The sequence below is a fragment of the Sinohyriopsis cumingii genome, chromosome 15 (genome assembly GCF_028554795.1).
Source record: "Sinohyriopsis cumingii isolate HCF-2022 chromosome 15, ASM2855479v2, whole genome shotgun sequence".
Lineage (NCBI taxonomy): Eukaryota > Metazoa > Mollusca > Bivalvia > Unionida > Unionidae > Sinohyriopsis > Sinohyriopsis cumingii.
This window is the reverse complement of record NC_142975.1, coordinates 128,350,725-128,374,157: the sequence shown is the minus strand read 5'-3', so window position 1 is coordinate 128,374,157 and position 23,433 is coordinate 128,350,725. Positions and strand designations below refer to the sequence as shown.

The following is a 23,433-nucleotide window of genomic DNA, read 5'->3' as shown; positions in this document are numbered from 1 at the left end:
TTTATCTCGAGGAAAACGAGCGGTAAGTGTTATACAAAACAAAATCTTAATAGCAATTTGATCACTTTTGCGTCATTTGACAGTAAGAATAGTAATAAATAGAGGATAATTTCTTTTCCTACGTTAGGCCTAATACCTGGTATGTTTTTTAGTGTGGTACACACACAAAAAACAACCCCAAAACAACACTTACAACATTTTAAAAAACCCACAAAAACGAGTGCCGTGCCGAATCCACGGGCTAAAATGCTTTATTATCATTTTTTTTTATTTATAGCATCAATCACAAATTGAAATATATACAGTATTAGCGTTGGAAAAGAAAGTTTTCTTTTTGTTATATTTTTTTTTCTCACCCTAGCGAAACACTTTCTGCAAATGACCTTAATAAAGAAAAATAATAAATTAACCTAAACCACTTTGAATGTCGACCGTATCTTTTATTTACACGGCATCATGCGCGGAAGAAAATACCAACTGAACCGGGATTTCAGACAGCAGATGAATTGAAGTTGATTCATTGAACATCATTAGCAATTGTACAATCAAACAGATGCAACAATGAAAAGTGGAACTATGAAAAATCGAGAATGTTAGATTTGCGAAGGATTTATTCCGAATCATTGTCTGCTAATAGAGAATTCATGTCAGTTGCTGTGTCGGCGATGCCCACACAGCGCGCCGTCCAAATGTGAAGTTGCGTTTTGCTGACAGACATAACACTGTGCCATAATTTATCTGATGGCATGTAAAGAAGCTGCTTAAATTATAGTATTTAAAAGTTTCTTCATTTTGTAAGAGCTCAAGAAATTAATTCTGGTTTGAAAGACAAGATGACGGTAAAACTCAGAAGACGTAGCTGTACAGTACCGTTGGTGTTGGAGACGTCATAATAAAGGTAACTGCGTTAACTTCGCTTTTTGTTTGGTAATTTGTTGGATATTATCTTTTGCTGATCTTCTTTGAGCTTGGAGTAAATTTTACATTCTGAACATTTTTATTTGCACTTATCTGCTTAATATGTATTGCTGGGATATCATATAGAATATGAAGTCAGTATAATGGTACTATATTACATATTTGAATGATAAAAGACTGGTAAATGATATAATGATAAACTACAAAATAAATAATTTGCCCAATATCCCAAATATGTTAATTAAAACAAACATTGAATGTAAATTCAGATATAATGAGCAGTTGTAAGAAGTAAGAAATAACATTTTATCCATTGAACCTGTTATGTGTTATCATCATCAGTTTTAAAATAAACACATGGAGACAAGTTTGCTTAAATTCTAAAATTAACACACACACACACACACACACACACACACATATGGTATTTTAATCTAATACAGAAATGGTGACATTGATATATGCAGACCAATAGTTTTTTTCTTCTACAGATATAAATTAAAAAGCCTAATTCTGAGAGTTTCACCTACAACATTCATGATGGGAAAGGGCCACTAATTAAGAGCTGACATATGTGGAAGAAAAATACCATCCATGTTGAAAAGGGCTAGAGGTAATGTGAGAAAACATAATTTATCAATCTTATTTAACATTATTGTTGATATTTTATCTCAACTGGTCAAAAGGCTAAGTGGGTTTATGTAATGGTCCAGAGTGTGTTATTTATTTCACATCCCCTTCTGTCTTTCAACAGTAAGAAATTAGCTACTTTGGAGTCCATAGTTCTGATCAATTTGTTTATATAAAACTTGGTTTTGGGCTTAAATCAACATCTTGGATAAATCTAATAATGAGCAAAATCCAAGTATATACATGTGATCATGTATAAGATTAGTTGAGTTTTTTAACCAGCCTAAAAGCCATACTTCCACAATATAGGCTAAAATCATTAAGTTGTCCTTGAAGTTTGATGAGTGTTAACCATTAATAATAATAAGGTGATCTTTCATCTGAGTATGTTACCACTGCATGCAATATTTATACATGTAGTGCAGTTTTTACTAAACGTAGAATACATGCTTATATAAATGAGATCTAGATTGAAGAAGTGAAGATGCATACAAATACATGAGGTTATAACCACTACTGCTGATTCAAGTTTGATCATGCTTGGCCATTGGGCTTATAGAGTCAAGTTTCACAATGATGCTTATTATGAGTGTGATAAAGGTATGGTAGTGAAGTGACCTTGCATCTGATTGGCAGAGTTTCTTATGATTTGCACAACAGTGTTTATGATCCAATTTAGATCTGACTTGTTTAATTATTTGCTTGTATGTCTGAGGCTATAAGCAAAATCTATGCATATAATGTGGTGGTTCTACATCTCACTAGCCATTCTTGCTACTGCTCTTAAAACTATTTCTCATTAATTTCATCAGACTTGGTGAATAGATTTATCTCATCAAGATATAGCAAAAGAGCAATTTTGTAAAAAAAATATTCATTCATATTAAACTCAAATTCTGCATCTGATTGGTTGACCTTGCAAATACTATAAGGGCTCTATTTCTGACAAAAAGATTATTTTGATCTAATGTAGCAGAAATGCTTATATGATCAAAACATTGAACATATTTGATGACAAATAAGAAATAGTTTTTCATGCAAATTTGATAAACATTGATAAATCGGTTCATATCATTAAAAGCTTGGAAGAGTTTGATTACATGTGAGACCATCACATATTAATCATTCTTTATTTAGAGAATTATTTTTGTCAGGATTTAGTAAAATATGTAAAATCAATATGGACTGGTTTTGTTATGTACAGCAACACTAGTTGTTTACTGAGTACTGAGGGAATTGGAGTAAGGCAAGGGTACATTGCAGTAGGTAACCTGGTTGACTTGATAACAGGATTTTAACACAAACATTTTTATCAGGAGTCTAGCATACTAACCATTGATTCACTGCAGATCCTGCCCCCATTAGTTACCTTTTAGTACATAAAGCATTTGGGTTTTTTATGTCACAAATCCCATAGGGATTAAAATTAACATCATAGGTCTCACTGGATAGTTTCGTATTTTGACATCCCTCTAATTTTTAAGGTAGAAGGCATGAACCTAATTATCACAAGCCTAGCATTTATAAATTTACACATAAGCTAAATCTATAATGTGGTTCAGATTTACTTTGAGTTAGGCATGTAAATAGGTTGGCTTGTTGGTGACTGCCTGTCACAGTTAGATGAGCATTGGAGATCATATGCGTAACTTAGTCTGCAAATGAGCTGCCGACTTTTATTTGTGTCTGCTACAGAGGTAAATATAAAAAAATCTTGATGGTAGAGGGGTGATGAAAAGTATGCTAATTTGTTATAGTACTAGTGAACTTTATTCATGCATAAGGCACATACTGATTCTTTTAGTTGCCTTGTCACAGAAAAATATTGAAAATAGCTATTTCTAGTAAAAAATGAATGTAAAATGTACCTGCATCCTTTGACCCTACCAGAACCAAACTAAAAGCTCAAATTTGTGCAGCTGCTTTTGCTCATCACAAACATAATTGGGAGTATAACTGCTAACCCTACCCTCTAGTACACATTTCATTCATTCATTGGATTAAAGTCACGTGCACCTTTCGGTATGTGCGACTGTTTAGTTTGTACACGTTTGTGTACTTTTTGAATTTAGCGATTAACTTATACAATGCCCCCAAGCAAGCAAGCCGAAGCCCAGGTGCCCCAAAAGGTCCCGCCCAGGCTCTCATCGCTGCAACCTTCTCCATCGTTGTACTCCGTTGGTGGTCTGTTTCTGCATCCTGCATCTCCTTCCTCTCTCATTTCAGGCAGTAACCGAAGCACACCAGCAGCAGTATTATGAAATTTTCGTTGCAATCAATGCCCAGTTCCCTATATTTATTGGGCTATTCCTGTACTATCTTGCCAAACATGTGATTGTCACATACGCTTCAGATATTCCTGAGTTGTGAATTTTCCTATCTTTTGTAAGGTCTATTAAATTTTGTGTACTTTGCGTACTTGAATTTTCCGAAAATTTTTTCACATCTAGTAGGCTTTTAGTAGCCCTTTATTTTGTTTTGGAGATCTCAATTTGGTTAAGTATTTCGTACGTGTGGCTTTAAACCAATCAGTGTGTTTCAGGGCCAGTAAGTTGTTGGTCAAAAGAGGGCTTTCGTGGGTCAGAATGAAAGCCCTATGTGGTAAAATTTGTTTGTAAAAAAGAAAAAAAAAAAGAAAAGAAAAGAAAAAAAAAGGTGGGTAGGGAGTGTGTATGCTATATTTGTGTGATGGCTATAGACATTTTTGTTCGTTTTTCTGCTTTTCCCACATATCCCGACAACACACATTCACGCTCACTTTCTCATTCACACTTATAAGTAGATGTGGGGGGGGGTGGCCTTATTTCTTTTGTTTGATTTCGGGAAGGCAATTCTTTTCATACTGGGGGGTGGGGGTGGTTTGATTATTTGAGGCATACTCTTTTCATTGTTTCTGCCTTCATTCCCCAAGGTCTGCAAGTGTCCTGTTCTTTCTTCTTTTACTGCCTTAGGACGTTTAACTTCATCCTGTGCCTTTTCCTGCTCTTCTTTATTTCAGCTCTTTCTGCCTTATCCCGTGTCCGTTTCTATTTTGGTCTTCTCGTCCTTTTGATACTGCCATGTTCGCCGTGAGATGTTTTCTTCGAGGGAGGTGGTTTGATTGCCTTTGTTTCCCTTCGCTTTGACCACTTGGCTATTTACCTGTTATTTTTGTTTAGCTTAGCTATTTGTGATTTATTTTAATGTATATTTTTTTTTTTTTTTTTTTTTATATTTTTTTAATTTTTTTTTGATCCTAGCATGCCGTTATAATTCCGAAACAGTGATTTTGTAATATTTTGTCCTTATCTGGTTTTTATTGTTCGGGTTATGATCGGCTGTGCCAGCCTGTGAACCCACGATACCGAGCCGGCCGTCACAATTCCCAAACAGTGATTTGTAATATTTTGACTGGTCTTTGATTTACTTTTTAATATTTTTTTTTTTGTTTTTTGTTTTTTTTTTTTTTTTTTTCCTTTTTTTTTTTTTTTTTTTTGAACCTACGGGGCCTAGCATGCCATTATAATTCCAAAACAGTGATTTTGTAATATTCGTCCTTATCTGGTTTTTATTGTTCGGGTTATGAGCGGCGGTGTCAGTCTGTGAACCCACTAGCCCGAGCCGGCCGTCACAATTCCCAAACAGTGATTTGTAATATTTTGATTGGTTTTTTTCTTTTTTGGTTCGATCTTTTAGGTTTATTGGTTTTAATTTCTTTACATGGTCTCTCTTTATACCCAACCCTTCATTCGGTTTAGATTTGTCCCCTTTTGCCTATTTTGTTAATGAATGTCATGATGTTATTATAGGTCATTCCTATGTTATTGTTTTTTGCCACAAGTAACTCCGGGTATGTCCACCGTTCTCCTATTTGTTCCTGTTGAGATTTTAGTTCGGCCCTTTCCTGGTTGTATTTGGGGCATATATTTATTAAGTGTGCGATTGTTTCTGGAGTTGGGCAGTAGGGGCAGTTTTCGGTTGGTCCCCTTTTTATGTGTTTCCCTGCGCATCCTGCCAATAGTGTTTTACCTGTTCTTATTCTATTTATTATTGTTATATCGTATGGATTTTTGAAGGTCGGACTTTCGACTTTTCTACTTACTTTTTTCATCATCGTGTGTATTAGACTGTTTGCATCCGATTTTTCCCATAGCTCTTGCCACATGTCATTGATCTTGTCCCATGTTATTGATTTCAGTGACGCTGTATGCTATATTTTGGGCTTTTGGTTCGTTTGTGGCGTTTTTTGCTTCTGCATCTGCTTTGTCATTGCCTGGGATTATGGATGTGAGAGGGTATCCATACGAATTCAACGTGTTTGTTGTTTTTTTCAATCTCTTTAAGTAGCGATCTTGCATGATTAATCATATTAGGTCTGCTCTTGGATTGGTCTGTTGCTAACGATTGTAGTACACTGTAAGAGTTGCTTAGAATGACTGCCTTAGTTGTGGGGTATGTTTTGACGTATGTTAATGCCATTAGTATTGCCATGAATTCTACCGTGTATATAGCGCATTGGTCTGGGAGTCTTTTTCCAACGGCGACATCTAATTTTGGGATCACTATCCCTGCTGCAGTTTTATTTGGATTTTTGGTTTTTGATCCATCTGCGAAGATTTGCGTGTATGTCTCGTATTTGTTGTCAATGTACGTTAGTATTGATGCTCTTAGTCCTATCGGGTCATTTTGTTTTTGTCCTAGTTTACGTAAGCTAAGATCTATTTGTGGTGTGGGACAGGTCCACGGGGGGTCTGGGTAGTACCTTATTTTTTCTGGGTTGATATTTGCGATTTGAAATTTCCTTTTTAATTCTATAATTATTTTCCCACTAGGTATTTTTTTATTTTTTCCTTTTGTATCGAATGGTTTGTCGCATGCTAAGAGGGCTTGTAGCGTGAGGTGGTTGGGTTGGTTTATTGATATTCGAGTCGAGTATCGCAGCATCAATTCCTTCCGCCTTAGGTCTAGCGGGGGTTCTCCTACTATTATTAAGATATCTTGTGTGGGGGTACCATTTAGGACGCCGGTGCATACCCTTAGCGCTTTTGATTGGACTGTGTCTAGTTTCTTTAGTAACGTGGCGTTCGCCGCTCCATATACCTGGCAACCGTAGTCCAATTTTGCTCTTATAAGTGCTCTATATAGGGTAACGAGTGTTTTTTTGATCAACCCCCCAATTCACCCCTCTGAGGTTTCTGTGGAGGTTGATGTCTCGTTTGCACTTCGTTACGAGTTCTTGGATATGAGCTGCCCACGTGAGTTCGTGGTCGAATACCATACCTAGGAGTGTCGCTTGTTTTTCGAATTTGATGGGTACCCCCTTTAGGGTTAAGTTTGGAGTGGGTGGGGGGTGGCCACCTCCCGGATTGAAAACTATGCCTACTGTTTTTAGAGGTGACAATTTAAATCCCCATTTATCTGTCCAATTTCCTATATCGTTTAGTCCTTTTTGTAAGTGCTTGGTCGTTTCTCTGCTGGCTGGGTTGCCAGTTTTCCATACGGCGCTGTCATCGGCGAATTGGGATAAGTCAAGGTGGTTGGGTTTTACCGCTGTTTCCAGGTCGTTTATCATTATATTAAATAAAGTTGGGCTGATTACGCTTCATTGTGGCGTGCCATTTTCCAGTTTGTATCGTTCGGAGTAGTCTTGTCCTAGTCTGACTTGTATCTTTCTATCGGTTAGGAAGTTAGCAATAAATTTGTATATATTGCCAGTTATTCCGTATGGTTTAAGTTTACTTATCAGTCCCTTAGTCCACATTAGATCATATGCTTTTTCCATGTCTAAGAAGATGGCTGTAACATATCTGGATTTTTAAAATTTTTCTCTAGATGCTAATTTGACAGCGGTTTCTAGTCTCATGAGTTGGTCTATTGTGCTTCGGTAGTTGCGAAACCCGCTCTGTGTATTAGCTAGTAGTCCTTTGCTTTCTAAATGGTATTTCAGCCTGTTGTTTACCATAGTTTCCATTATTTTACATATATTGTCTGTTAGTGATATGGGCCTGTATGATTTTATATCGCTTGAGGGTTTTCCAGGCTTAAGAATCGGGACCACTACTGCCTTTTTCCATCTTATAGGTATGGTACCGGTTTCCCATATTTTATTAATGAGGTTAAGTGCAATTGTGACAAGTTTTTTGGGTAGGTTCTTGTACATTTCATACCCCAAAGTATCCTCCCCGGGGGATGTGGTCTTTTTGCCGGCGAGGGCCTTTCTCCATTCGGCTTCTGTAAACGGAAGGTTTAGTGGGCCGTCATTATTTCCTGCTTCCTTTATGTTGTCAGAGTTGCTTTCCTCAAATTGCCTTTTATGATTTTTAAACTTATCCTCTAAGTTGGTATTGCTACACATGTTGGCGAAATAGTTTGCGAATAATTCTGCCTTATGTTTGTTGTTTTGTCCAGGTATGTTGGGGGTTATTGATTTAGTTTTGCCTCTCATTTTTTTAATTCTTTACCACACCTCCTTCGATTTTGTGTTAATATCTAGTTTTGAGCAGAATTCTCTCCATGAGTTTTGTTTAGCTATCATAATAGTTTGTTTGGCAGTTTTTTCCTTTTCCTTGTAGTAGTTAAAGTCCTTATTATTTTTAGTTCTTTTGAATTTGTTTAGAGCTCTTTTTTTCTCTTTAATTGCTATTTTACATTCATTATTCCACCAGGGCACCGTGGGTTTGGGTGCTACTCCTTTAGTTTTAGGAATTGTTTCTTGGGCCATTGTGTTAATGGTTTCTATTAATTTGTCATTAAAGGTGTCAATGTCCCGGTGATATATGGTTTCTGGGTCGATTGAGTCACCTATCTGTTTGAACCTAATCCAGTTGGCCTGTTCGTATTTCCATCGTGGTGTGAAGGACGCTTTATTTTGAGGTATTCTAATTTGTATTTCTATATTTATAAGGTAATGGTCACTTCCCATAGGGTCGCTTTCATCAACTTGCCAATCAGAAATGCCTGTTAATCTTGGTGTGCATAGAGATAGGTCTATTGCTGATGTGTGGCCTGTTCTGTCATCTATCCGGGTGTGCATTCCGTTGTTTAGAAAAACTAAGTTGCATTTTTGTGCCCATTTTTCTACAATTTTTCCTTTAATGTCCGTCTTTTGACTCCCCCATAGTTCATTGTGCGCATTGAAGTCCCCGCATATTACCACCCATTCTCCACAGTCTTTAATCATTTTGATTGTTTCGTCTGCACTTAAATTGCGCTGCTCATTTGTTTCATAGAGGTTAACGATTAGTACCTGCTTAGTTTGAGCGGTTATTTTGACTATCTGTATTTCGAAGTCATTGGGCGGTCTACTATCTGTTAATTTATGCATTTCTGATGTAATTCCATCTCTAACAAAGGTTGCTAACCCCCCCCTCCTCTTGCTGTGGGGGATCGATGCTTTAGGTATTTGGTGTTGTAGCCTATGATGTTTGGGATATGTGAGGTATCATTTAGGTGGGTTTCCTGTATGCATATAACATCTGGTTTTCTTTCCTGTTCAAGTATTTTGTTATTTAGTTGGTCAGCGTGGGCCCTAAGGCCGCGTGCATTCCATTGCCATATTTTGATTTCTGCTCTGGAATCCATCTCTAGTGCAAAAAGTCTTAATAGTTTGTTTAATTTACTGTTGTTTTCGTTTTATGCGTGTTTCCTACCAGTGAGGGTGCTACCTATTTATTTTGTTTTTGGTATCCTGATTTTTGTTTTGGCCTGCTTATAGTTTACCCCATGGGAGATCATATATTCGACTATTAGGGCTTCTCTAAGAGCCCTGGGGCATTCTGCGTGGTTTGGTTTGTGGTTACCACTACAGTTAGCGCAGTGCTGATTGGTGGCGCTACATGTTTTCCGGTCTGGGTGGTGAAGACCACATTGATTGCACCGGAATAGGTTTCCGCAACTCTTAGAGTAATGCCCCCAATTTTTGCAGTTGCCACAGAACCGTGGTTTGTTTTTGAAAGCAAAAATTTTTTTAGCCTCGAGTTTTTTGGCTATTTTGATAGTTTCTGGGGTGGCGCCCTTAAAAAAGAGTACCACTGCAGTGCTATCCTTTCCCCTTCTTGTTTTTAGGCGGATTGCTTTCTCTACTTCCTGTCCTTTACTCCTTATGTAGTCTACTATTTCATTGGTTTTATTTTGAGTTGATACGTATATGACTCCTTTGTTGTGTGTTTTTGGGGGGTTTGGGTCTATGTGTTGTTTTGTTCTGTTGTGTCTAGTGACCTGAACATTTATTTGGTCTATTCTTTCAATTTCCATATATTTGGCAATCTGTTGTTCAGTGGTGCATTTGATTATCAGCAAGTCGTCTCTAGTGCTTTTAAGCGTGAATTCTCCTTGGTGATGTTTGTTCAATTGCCATGCTATGGTTTTAAAGGCTAACTTCGTTATTTTGGAATTTACTCCCTTGACGAAGAGAGTCAGTTCAGCGGGGTGTTTCTTGTTTTGGATATTTTGCAGACTGGTCTTTTTTCCCCTGGTGTTTGTCTCTTTAGCTGACTTTGTTTCGTTGTCCATAACCGGCTTGCTGGGTCTTGTATTCTGACAGTTAGTGTGTTCCTTATTCTTTCTAACTGGTATTTGGGATTTGGTTTTCCTATTATTCTTACCTTTTGTTGAGTCGTGTGTGACTGCTTTATTTGTGGTAGGGTGAGGGCGTTCTGTTTCATCTAGTAGGTTCTCAGTTTGAGTCCCCTGGCTGCTAGTGTTTTTAACCAGCGTGGTCTGGGTTGTTTTTGTGCTTGTTGAGTATTGTTCCTCAGTTTGGGTACTCATGTCGGATGTAGTTTTGCGGTTACTCGGTAGATTGTCCACATTCTTGTTTACGCTTGGTGACAGGTAGAGTCTACTCATCGAGTCAGTTGGGGTCGAGTTGAAAATTGGCGTTAAGAACTGTATCTGTCGTTTTTCTCTTAGGGGGGATGAGACTGCTTCGGAGTAAGTTTGCCTTAGTTTATCTGCCTTTAGGTTGACCAGGCAGCTGAGATAACTATTTGATGATGTGACATTAATTTTGTTGTTATCCATCTTGAGTTTCTTTATTTGATGTAAGGTATATATGACGGGATATTTCTTTAGTTTTAATCCTGGGTTTGTTTTGATTTCTTGCAATTTATTTGAGTTTAATTCTAGCTTAAAGCTATCTGTCTTAACTATACTTTATTCTACTTAGTACTATGAAAAAGCAACAGCTGTAAGGGGATATGCAAATAGCTTTTATTCTGATTTGTGTAATTAATTATTATATTACTATTATCCAATTTAAACTTATTGAAAATTATTTTCTAGCCAAATGGTCAAAGTAAAAGGTTTTACTTACCCCGATCCAATTTTCTTTTTAAGATCTTTAGAGTTTTTAAATACAGCCTTCTAATTATACAAGTTTCATTACATTGGTCAATAATTAGTCACATGTGATGACACTTGTAACTAATCAAACCACAGCAACTGAGAGCAGACTAAGCACTGATATTTATATGGTACAGTGGCAATATACAGTCTGTCTGCCGCAACACATGAAACAAACTGGACAAATCTGAAAGCCTTGAATTTGACTTTATTTATCTGTATGGTAGAACAGAACCTGAGTTGAAAAGCTTTTAAAGAAAGACCTTGATATCAAACCTAATAATAACTGCAGGAGTTATATTATGGATAATTAACCATTCTCTCAGTTTCAAACTGGGCATTCCATCCCATGGGGTTCTAAATGTAAACCAAGTGTAACTGATATCCTAATGAACTGTAAAGACCATAGCAGCACAACAGCAGGGGACCAGGTATGTCCAGATCCAGAAATCACAGACCAGTTTCAAACTGATGATGAACCACATAAAAATTACACATCTGCTAGAACTTATGTTATGAAGATAACTTAAATTGCATTATTATTAATCCTCCTCCTCACATTCATCATAATTGAGATGCATCATATATGTTTTATTGTAAAATAGTTTATGCAACATAATTCAGTGAAGACCTTTGCTGCCAATTTACCAGTGAACCATTTGTTTCAATGAACATATTTTATGTTGTAACAAGGAGCATCATTTAAACATTATGATACACTTATCATACCTGTATATGAAATCTTAATACTAACACTTATACTTGCAATACTACTACTAATAAAAACACCTGCATTGATAATTTGATTATGTTCAATTGGACTTGTATCTAAATGATCACCAGCTGTATGAAAAGACATATTTTAATATATAGATATTGGATGGAATACTAGTTACCACAATTGAATAGTCATATGATAAATGATATATTATTTTAAACAATTTATATTTGCAGTGAAACATACTTTTACATTATTTTCACTTAAATTTCATTTATAGAGCAGTATACTCTGCATTCATTAAATTACTGAAATGGTTATAATACAACAACAAATACTGCAACTTCCAGAATCACAAAAATCAAAAGATATAAACAAAAACTTCCCTACATGTATCAACAGTTGTCACTTAATAGACAGAACTCTGAAGATTTAGAATAGGATGTTAACAAATTAGGTATTCAAGTTAAAAAGAAAAAAATACCAAGTAAGCTTACTACCAAAAAATCAAACAATAACAGTGAATTTTAGTACATTCCCAGGAAACAGAATATATGATTTTTCTTAACTTGATCTGATACATCTTAAATCTATAGAAAATGATTCATATTGTATGACTAAAATATTATGTAAACAAAAATTCCATCACTTTTTTCAGATGCAACATGCATACCCCAACCCATCCTTCTTGATCATAAAGTATACCAGCATTCCACTATAAGATGGGGAGCTGTAGTGGCTCAGTGGTTAGCTTTCTGGACCTGTGAAATAAGGTAGGTTCAAATTCTACCATCAGACCAACCTGGGTTAGCTACCATGGTGTGTCCGTGGGCAAGGCACTATACTTAAAGTGCCTTGGCACTAAATAACTTACTTGTGTTGGTTTACCATAAAAGGCCAAACCAAACACAAAAAAACAACAACTTTAAAATATGAGTTTTGTCAATACTAAGTAATTGAAAATCATACTGAAGAAATGTTTTTGTTAATACAGATTAATGGATCTAAAAAATCTCTTTCTTCTGCAGGAGTTTAAAATGTTAAATTAAAAAGGTCATGGTACACATTGCTTTGTTCGTACACATCAGGCTCCGTAACCCATATCCAACTAAAAATTTTAGTAGAGTCTGAATAAAACATATTTTAATCTGGATGATAATATTCTTTCTCCATTCATATATTACACCACCAAGATTGATCCAAATAAGATTACATTTTACTATAACACTGAGGATGAGTATGCCTCTTAACAACTTACAAATGTGGAGAGAATGGAGTTAAACTGAACTTTGATTTCTTTTCAACCATAGCACAAGATGATCATTTATTATGAAAAAACCTGAATAAAGTTGGAGTTCATAACCATGACAGTCTTGATACAATATAAATTCAATATATTATTGTTGTCTTGAGGTATAGTTCTGTATATTACAATCTCACACAAGATCAGGGTATATTTTAGTACCATACAGTTAATTCGGGATTGTATTAATACCTATTCTGGTGAATGAACATTAAATAAGATTTACTATTTTGGAACCAGTTGCAATAAAGTTTACTAAACAAGAGAAAATATGACTTTACTATAATATCTAAAATGTAAAATCTGCAAACAGAATACTTGCTTGACTTTACACTTCAACTATATCATAATATTTATTTGAAATGAATTTATACAAATGGCATTAAATTTGGTTTCAGGCTGGTAATGACAATGGTAGTAGTGAATAGGGACGGTCTAGGGACTAGGGAACTTCCATGTTAAAAAGGGTATATCCACTCTGGGGACTATGTAATTTAACATGGGAGAAAAAAAAAAAATATCCATTCTAGGGACAAGGGGAATTTAACATGGGAGAAAGAAAAAAAACTATTCACTCTAGGGACAAGGGAAATTGAACATGGGGAATAAATCGTGGGACTGTCTTGGGACTAGGGGAAATGGAACAGGGTCGGGACCCTATTTTAATAAGGTCCCGACCTGATGGGTCTATGAAAATGGAACAGGCGAAAATTGAAACAGGGAGGGGTCTCTATTTTTTTATTATTTTTTTAAACAAAAAAATAAAAAAAGGGGTAGGCAATTGAAAGTCAAGATCTTTTCGAGAGATAGGAATGGCCCTGAAAAGGGCCTTTGGTTTTATGTTAATATACCCTTAACATAAAGGGCATCTGTGACATCTTCTTCTTGACCTTAGGCTGTGCCTGACTGCAGGACCATAGATTAAGACTCTTTTGAGGCATCCTTGATGCTCCACATAAGATTCTTCGCATCCACAGGCTGGTGTCTGTCCTGTGGATAACTGTCCAGTTGGATCGGACATACATTGATATGTCCGTCCGGAACATCATCGAAGACACAAGCGTTGAAGATTGTACATCGGTCCACATGTTGGGGTGCTGAGTAACAGGTGAAGGAATGCAGTGAACTGTACTTATTTATAGGGGGAGGAAGGATTGAAACGGATTGAGTTTGTTGACCAATCCAAACACGCGTTACAAAATTCAGTCAGCCCACGTCCAATCCGAAGAGAGCAGTCTGTGACGTCACATAGTCTATATAGATTCGCTAGCGCCTGTGCGTAGTCAATCTAAGCGACAGTTTTTCAACATGACGGAAACTCAGAAAACGATCAGTTTGGGTGCACTGATGGTGGAGACTACCCAAGGGAACCCAGACTTACTTTCAGAAGAGGTGAATTGGGATTTTGTGGATTTTTTTACCTTGCAAGAATTTGTTCCTGAACCTTCGTCACCTTCTCCTTCATTACCGCACATGGAAAATTTTAGACAGAGACAGAAAGAAGAATTGGAGAAATTTATACAACAGCAAAAGGAAGCGGAACAAGCTTTTCTCCTACAGCAACAGCAGCAAGAAGAAGAGGTAAGAAAAAAACAAGAAGAAGAAGACGCAGCAGCAAAGAAACAAGGGTGTCAAAATCAAACGGTCACGGTACTGTTAGACATTTTAGTTAAGAAGTCTGAAACAGATGTATCAGACTTCTTTATTACGGCCGAAGAGAATACGACCTTCCCAAGCTAAACACTCCAACCCTGTGACTACGCCTACTGCACCATCCTTAGTGATTTCAACGAAATCATCATCAACAGTACGCAGTCCAGAAGTAGGCCTTGGCCATGGCAAAGGCTTAAGACAGCTAAAGTTGATTGTTTAAACTCGCCCCTTACACCAAAAAAGGCCCTTTTCAGGGCCATCCACGTCTCTCGAAAAGAGATAGGCTTTCAATTGCCAATAACTAAAAAAAAACATTTTACCCAATAGTACCTGTCTGTGTATGAGTGTGCGTGAGTGTAGGTTCTTATTTTAAAATCAAAACCCAAAGACACTTACCTTTTATAATTAATTTATTCTTTTATAAATATTTACAATTCACAATTCACAACAGAGCACTTTAAAAAGTTCATAGACTTATTCTGTCTCATTGTTCACTCTCTGTTTTTTTAATTTCTTCACCGTCATAGTCTTTTCCTCCTCTTCCTCCTCACTTTCTTCCCTTCTTTTCTTCTCCTGTTTCTTTTTCTTCACCTGTCTGTTTTCTTCCTCTTCTTCTTCCTCTTCCTCTGAAGAATCCCTCTCTTCTTCTGACTCCTCTTGTTTCTTTTTTGGGCAGTCTGGTGACCAATGTCCTTTTTCTTGACAATAATAACAGGTATCTTGACTTTTGTCTCTTCTAACCCCTTTTTTTTCTTTTTTGACAGTCTGGACACTCTGAAGACCAATGCCCTTTCTTCTGACAGATATAGCAAGTATCTTGACTTTTATCTTGAAAGGAAGGAGAGTAGTCCCTCGGCTGGTCTGAAGAGAATTTTCTAATGACCCCTCGCAAAGCTCTGATGAAACGTTCAATCTTGGTAGTCTCTTCCATTGTTGTGCTCAGTTTGAGAGTGAAATGAATAGTGAAAGGACAAGACACATACCCTTTATATACGCTGGTCTGCTATGACTATAAATTAATCCATGGTGTTTAAACTTTAGTCATTTGACTTTTTGCTATCGAGATGAAATGATCCAATTCATTTGAGAAGAAAGAAGAAGAAAGTAAGAGGCAGAAACGTGATCTATCGCCTCGTACTAGGGCTGAAGTCTTGGCACAAATTCATGCCAGTGATTTTGAAGAGGACATGAGTGAACCAGAATCCAAACCCTCTAAACAAAGTTTACCACCCTTAGTCAACCCTGAAAAGTACTATGACATTCGAGAGACGGAAAAGCGTCCCTCTAGAAAATTTAGAACTACGGCTTACAAATACACAGTGAAGTTTAAAGATTTCAAGTCTGAAGTACTGTTAGAGAAAGCAAAAGGGTTCATCACCGACATGTGGGATTCTTTGCTCACCACACTCAAGCGACAATGTCAACCCAAAGAAGATGATCGCTTGAGACTTTCCATACAACATGACGGCTTGAAATCCCCTGTTTGGATCGAGTTTAGCAGCCCTGCAGAATTGACCACTTCCAAAGTCATGGACAAGATTCAACACGTGCAACAATCTAATGACCAGTTTGACATCACCGATGGAAAAGCCACACTGGACATGACCCACGTCTCTCCTCCTCAAGGGACCGGACAATGCAGAAAGACCTTATTGGTCAACAACCTTCGCATTACCAAAACAAGTCTTGTCCAAATTAACAATTTTCAAGACCACATGTGTTTAGCCCGAGCCATCGTGGTGGGATGAACCTATGCCGACAAGAACGACACGGTAGAATGGAAAAGAGCCTGGGAGAACATTCAAAAATCGAACCGAGCCAAACAACGAAATGAAGCAGAACTTCTGTTACAACAAGCATGCCTGTCCAAAGACACATCCTGTGGCATTCCTGAGATGCAAAAATTGCAAGATGCCCTAGCTCCACGATACACCTTGAAAGTGCACCCTCAAGAAGTGCGCGGGTCTCTGTTGTTTCGAGGGAAAGACTTTAAGGATGGAAAATACATTCACCTCTATCATCACGATGACCATTTCGATACCATTACCACTATCACTGGATTCCTGGGATACAAATATTACTGTGAGAAATGTGACTTATGATGGTTATAATAATCGAGAGCAACACAAACATTGTGGATCGAAATGCTCAGGATGTTTGGCCTCTCAACCCTGTCTGAGCGAAGGGCAAGAACCAGTGCATTGTCCTGCTTGTCTGCGCACATTTGTCAGCCCTGCCTGTTACCAACAACATCTGAAGATGCAAGGTTCACAGAAGAAATGTGCTTGTCAACTCCTGAGATTGTGCCCAATGTGTGGACAAGGTCTATGTATCAACAGTACCAAGGCACACGTATGTTCAGGAAAGAAAAAATGTCACATTTGTCACTGCATTGTGGACTTGGAACACCAATGCTACATACAAAAATACCAATCCCAACCAGAGAAAGAGGATGGTCACAAGAAGAAGAAAGGCAATTTCATCTTTTTCGATTTCGAATGCATGCAAGAGATCAGTATTCACATTCCTAATTTCTGCGTGGCTCATCGAGCGTGCGAGAAGTGATTCAAGAACCTATCTTGAGTTATTGCCCTCACTGCAGTAAGATTCCTGGAGGGCGTGAAAAAATCTTTCAAGGACCGAACACACTAGCCGATTTCACACAATGGGTCTTAGACCCCATCAACAAGACGTGGAGCCAAGAGGACATCGAACATTATTATGGAGATTGTCATTGTCATGCCACGGTGATGGCTCACAATTTCTCCGGATATGATGGACAGTTTCTTTTGAGATGTTATACGGAACGTGGCATCGAGCGTCCTAAAATCACTTTGAACGGAGCCAAAATCATTTTCATGCAAGTGGGACAAGTGCAGTTTAAAGATTTGATGAGCTACTTAGCCATGCCTTTGAGTCGAATGCCTAAAATGTTTGGAATGACAGAAATGGCTAAAGGATACTTTCCACACTTTTTCAATACAGAAGCCAATCAACACGCCGTTCTACCCCATTTGCCTCAGGCTCACTATTACGACCCTGACAACATGCGTACCGAACGAGAAACTTTCTACGCTTGGTACCAGGCTCACGCCTCCGACCCTTTCGACTTTCAGGAAGAAATGCTAAAGTATCGTCGTTCCGACATGGACATTTTACGGCGATGCTGTGGAAAATTTCGAGAACTGTTCATGGAACATGGAGGGGTTGATCATTTAAAAGAGGCTTGCACCATTGCCAAAGCATGTTCCTTAGTCTACCGACAACGATTCATGCTTGAAAACACTGTGGCTGTCATCAGTCCTCAAACGACCAACTATGTCAAACGTCAATACTCGGTCAAAGCCCCATGCTGGTTGCATTACTTGTGCGACAAGGAAGACAAATGGATTCAGCATGCCCGCAACGGACAGGGCGAAAGATCATCGGAATGCATTCGGTCAATGGCTGGGACTTAGAAAACCCCAAGATCATGTACGAGTTTAACGGTTGCTTATTTCACGGATGTCCCGTCTGTTACCCTGACCGCGGCACTAAAAATCAGTTCTTACAACGAACCATGGAAGACTTGTACCAGGCCATTTGTCAGCCATGCCTAAAGTTAGAACAGGAAGGATACCAAGTGGTGGAAATGTGGGAACACAAATACAATCACCGTTTGAACACCGATCCCGAGTTTAAACGCCTCATGGAAAGTTACCAGTTCATGGACCCCCTGAACCCAAGTAATAGTTTGTACGGAGGAAGGACCAATGCCACCTGTTTGCTGTACCAAGCTGACGAAGAGAAAGGAGAAGAAATCATATACTTGGACGTGTGTTCACTGTATCCCTACGTGTGCAAATATTGTTGCTTTCCTGCAGGGCACCCACAATTGTTCACCGAACACATCGACCTAAAAAACATTCGACAATACGAAGGCTTGATCAAGTGCAAAGTTTTGCCTCCCACGAACCTATACCATCCCATCTTACCTCGCCATTGCCAAGGCAAACTTATGTTTCCTTTGTGCCGTACTTGTGCTGAAACGTGCAACCAAGATCAACCTTGTCATCACACCCAGGAAGAACGGGCCTTGACGGGGACATGGGTCAGCGTAGAATTGTTCAAAGCTCTGAACATGGGATACCAACTGTTAGAAGTGTACGAAATTTGCCACTTTCCCAAGACACAATAATTCCACAAGGGTGACCCCACGCAGAAAGGCATTTTCGCAGACTACGTGGATGCCTTTTTGAAACTGAGCAAGAAGCCAGTGGCTATCTGTCCTGGTGTCACACTCCCGAAGACCAAAAGACATTCAGAGAGAAATTCTGGGCACAAGAAGGCATTACTTCAGATCACATTGAGAAAAACGAAGGCAGGCGATCGTTTGCCAAAGTGATGTTAAATTGCTTGTGGGGTAAAATGGCACAATGACCGTGTTTACCCAAGACGGAGTATTTCACCGAACCTTCCCGCTACTTTCAGATGATTCACGACAAAGCCAAATTCATGAAACACGTGGACGTCGTTCGTGAGGATTTGATCTTGGTGAATTACGAAGAAGATCTGAACTTTGTAGAAGATGACCCCTTTGGAAATGTCATCATTGCAGCTTACATGACAGCTCATGCTCGCTTAAAATTGTACGAAGCTTTAGAACTGTTAGGGGAACGTGTCTTGTACTTTGACATGGACAGTTGCATTTATATCGATCACCCGAGTCAACAGCACCCTGACATCGAAGGAGACCGTTTAGGAGCCTGGACAGACAAGCACCCCGATGACAAGATTCTAAGTTTCGTTAGTGGTGGTCCCAAAAATTACGGCTACGAATACTGGGCCAAACAAGGAGAAGTGCACACGAAGTGTAAAGTGAAAGGACTTACTCTGAATTATCGTACCAGTCGAGTGGTCAACTTTGGCATATTGAAAGAAGCCTTGCAGTCTAGAGATAGTGACCACCTATCAACCCAACAAGATTGTACGTTTACCCACACACCACATCGTCAGTCGACCCTTGGAAAAAGTCTATCAGATTGTGTAGCAGAAGCGAGTGCGGCTTCCCACCCACTTTACTTTGCCGTATGGACATGTCGGTATAAAACATTGGTTGTAAGAGGATAGCCACCCACCAGAAGGATGACTTCGCCGCAGCAAGAATTGAGTGAGAAATCCAGTGAGAACTCCAAGTTCAAACCCTACCATTTTCCAGTCTTCTTACCTGACTATTGTGATTGTGCCCGTCGAATGGACATGTTTCAAAAATGGCCTACGGATAGGGAAGGATTACCTTCTTCGTATGTTTTAGCTAGAACAGGATTTGTCTACTTCGGACCCGAGTCAGGATTGGGATACGAAGTACAGTGTTTCACTTGCGGACTTAAGTTACGAATGGATCTATGTATCTACAAAGATTCAGCTATTCTGGAACATATTCGATGGTCTCCGCACTGCCCTTACCTTTCAATGGCCTTTCCACCCATTAAACTACGGTACAATTATGACGGTACCTTAGAGACGGTACCTTCCAAAACTAGACGTAAACACATTGCATCCTATTTCATTGTTGTTTCTTTTCCACATAATAGCTTATTTTTTATAAAATGTTAAACTTTACTAATCTTTTTTCAAGATCACTTTAGTTTGCAAAAATACATCTTGTCATTTATTGGCATTCTACATTGAATTTTGTAAACTAGCTATAAACCTGACCTAATTACTCAACTTAACTGCTGACAGAAACAGTCTACAGTAAATGTATTTCATTTCTATAGCTCGATGGATAAACATTACATCTTTTAAAGCTGTGCACAGAATAGGCCGACATATCACGAGTCAGGAAAACATGGGGGTGGTATCCCCTGTGTCCAAAATTAATATCATTTTGAATAGAATATTCTAGTGACAATTGCCTCTTTTGAAATGGTAAGCATTGCTTTTTTTTATTTTCATCAATCTGTCAAATTCGGTATGCATTTTGCTTTAATATTTGAGATGGAAACCTTAGGTGCATAGAAATGTCAGACAGCATTGTACATCATGGATGGTGTCCAACATACTTTTATGATCATAAAACAAAATCCCATTTTTTAGTTATGGCCACTGATTTAAAAAATATTCATCCAAGCTAAATATAATAATAATAATAATGAGGACTTTGTATAGCGCCTAATCTTTAGAAGCTCTAAGCGCTTTGCAACATTAGACAACATAAAAACATACACAATGATATGATTACAAAAACAAACACCATGAAATTAGAAAACATAAAAAACATGCTGAGAATATTTAAGGTAGTTAACATTATTAAGTCATTAAGTTTGTTTTTGTAGTCAGAATAAGTAGTTTTGAGAGCACTCTTGAATGGGATCACTGCGTCTTTGTGTCTAAGTTCAGTGGGCAATTCATTCCATGTTGCTGGGCCCTGGTATGCAAAAGAATGCTGTCCATGTGACTTTGTTTTCATAGTGAGAATAATGAGTATATGATTGTCGGAAGAGGAGTGTAAGTATCTTGCTTGTGTGTACACATAGGTGAGGTCGGATAGGTATGTTGGACTAGAGTCTGTCAGTGAAACGTAGCACAGAGAACTAATGTTGTGTTTGATTCTGGATCGAATGGATAGCCAGTGTTGGGTACAGAGCAGCGGGGAGGTGTGCTCTGATTGTGGTACTCTAAGTATGATCCAAGCAGCTATGTTTTGAACTTTTTGAAGTCTCTGCAGTAGATATTAAGATGAACCAGACAGAACTGAGTTACCATAGTCCAGTCTTGAAAGCAGTAATGAACACACAAGTGTTTTAGTGGCATCAACTGAAAGATATCTGAGAATGGAGCTGATGCGTCTCAGCTCAAGATACGCAGCCTTGCATATGTTCATGACATGTTGGTGCAATGTGAGAGTACTGTCCAGAGTAACACCTAGGTTTTGTACTGATTGTGTGAATTTAATGTTGGTGTTGCTGATATTTATTGTGTGAGGTAAAGGATGTGAATGAGAAAGTCTTTGATAAGTAAGTATGGCTTGATTTAAATTGTGTTTTTCATGTGACTTGCCAGAGATTTTTAAATGAATTGATAAAGTAACTTGAGACACATTTCAAAGTACATGTTTTAAAAATATTCCATTGATTATTGCTGGCATTTAGAAAAATGCAATGCATCCTTTGTTGTGAAACTTATTTTAAAACATTGTATTACTCATGCAGAAGCCTGCTTGAAAACTAATGGCAAAGCAAAGGCAAATGGAATGGAAGAGACCATATCAGAGACCCTCAAATATGCACCCAACCAACGCAGAATGATAAAAAACAAGGTAATCCAAATGACTCTTATTTCATCAATATTGGATTCAGTTTCGTCTTTTAAAGCATAGTATTTGCAAAGCGGATGCATTTCTAAACTGATAACAAAATCAGCTTATCCTATTGCCCAGGACTATCAGAGCTAGAGTCCAGCTAACTACAATATGCATATATCTTGTCTGATCGGACAAGTGCCTCCATTTGGAATTTTTATTCACATGAAATATTTGGATGAAATAAATTCATCTTTGTGCAAATTGATTGCACCATCCACTTGCCAGAAATGACAAGTAAGTGCAAAGTTATCTTGTATCATGGCTTAACGATAGTAAGGGAAGCACAAGTGCAGTGAAGAAAATTTCATACATTTTTATAATGCTGATTAACATGACTTCTGCATATGTAACTAGTGCTGAGATGATATGACTTTATTTAAGCATTACAATTTTGTTTTAATTTGCAGGTGCCTGAGCAGAAGAAGTAATAGATAAACTTTACAGTGGAGTTGGAGACTGATTCTGATTCATAATCTTAATTAAATCTAGAAAATAAACATTAAAGTCATATTAAAATATCTGTTGTATTGTTTCCTTCTTTCATTTTTCTCTTAAAAACAAATGTCTGAACCTTTAGTCTGTAAATTCAGTGGATTCCTTATCAGCCCATCTACTTTTACTTTACACCATGCTACTTTAAAAAAAAAATGAATTATCCCCATTGGGGTAGGTCCCCCCAACCCCCCACCCTACTTTGTCAACTTACCTGCCACATTTAAATCTAATGGAAGGCCCTGCTGTAAAGCCTGTTAGTAAAACTACCCAACAAGAGGATTTCATACATTTGCAACTCCTAGATGGATGGTAATGTTTTCATTTTTGTAATGTAGATTTGGACATTCTTGCCACCAGTATGGAATATGTGTTTCAGAAACACAAGCAGCTTTCATCAGATTTGCATATAGGTTTTATATGTTGTGAGTATGTTGTAGGAAGTTTTTTTAAATAACATCATATGAGATGATGCCAGTGGAAATGGCAGAAAAGTGTCTGTATTGTTCACCAACTACACCTTGTTCTTACAAAATGTGGCTGTTACACATTCCCATGATGATGTCACTGACAGCCATCAGTGAGGAATGCCCCAACAAGCATAATACAAATTGCTTCCATTGTAATTGTTACAATTCCATTCTGACCACTCCGGTGTCCTAGTGGTTAGAGCGTCCGCCTCAGAAGCGGAAGGTCATGGGTTCAAACCCCAGCCAAGTCATACCAAAGACTTACAAAAATGGTATTAACAGCTACCTCGCTAGACGCTCAGCATTAAGAGGTTAGTGTTAGGACTGATCGGCCTGGTGTCAGGATAATGTGACTGGGTGCAACATCATACTACATGTTTGCAGCATGATGCCCCAGTGCTATACATCACTATAAACTGCCACACTGCAGACATCGTAGCAATATGACTGAAAAATTATTCAAGCTACGTTAAAAATCCAATCACACACACACAATTCCATTCTACGATCCAGAACCAACACTAATTCCGTACTACAGTTCTTGCATTTCAATCCAATTTTGCTTTTGAAATGTAGTGCCACT

General features: G+C 38.0%; 1 protein-coding gene and 1 long non-coding RNA gene across 4 annotated transcripts in view; both read left to right on the top strand.

Annotated features, from left to right (window-relative positions):
* The window catches only part of LOC149782758 (uncharacterized), a 131,829-nt gene that overhangs the window by 24,043 nt on the left and 84,353 nt on the right, over window positions 1-23,433 (top strand). The window lies entirely within an intron of this gene.
* Window positions 508-22,406, top strand: LOC149782760 (uncharacterized). 3 transcript variants are annotated; one of them, XR_016414622.1, is made up of 5 exons: window positions 508-898; window positions 1,410-1,531; window positions 12,246-12,360; window positions 21,737-21,843; window positions 22,296-22,406. It is a non-coding gene; the product is annotated as an uncharacterized LOC149782760 (long non-coding RNA). The 3 variants fall into 3 exon arrangements; XR_016414620.1 differs by lacking the exons at window positions 21,737-21,843; window positions 22,296-22,406 and adding an exon at window positions 15,308-15,801; XR_016414621.1 differs by lacking the exons at window positions 508-898; window positions 21,737-21,843; window positions 22,296-22,406 and adding an exon at window positions 15,308-15,801 and having other exon boundaries at window positions 1,011-1,531.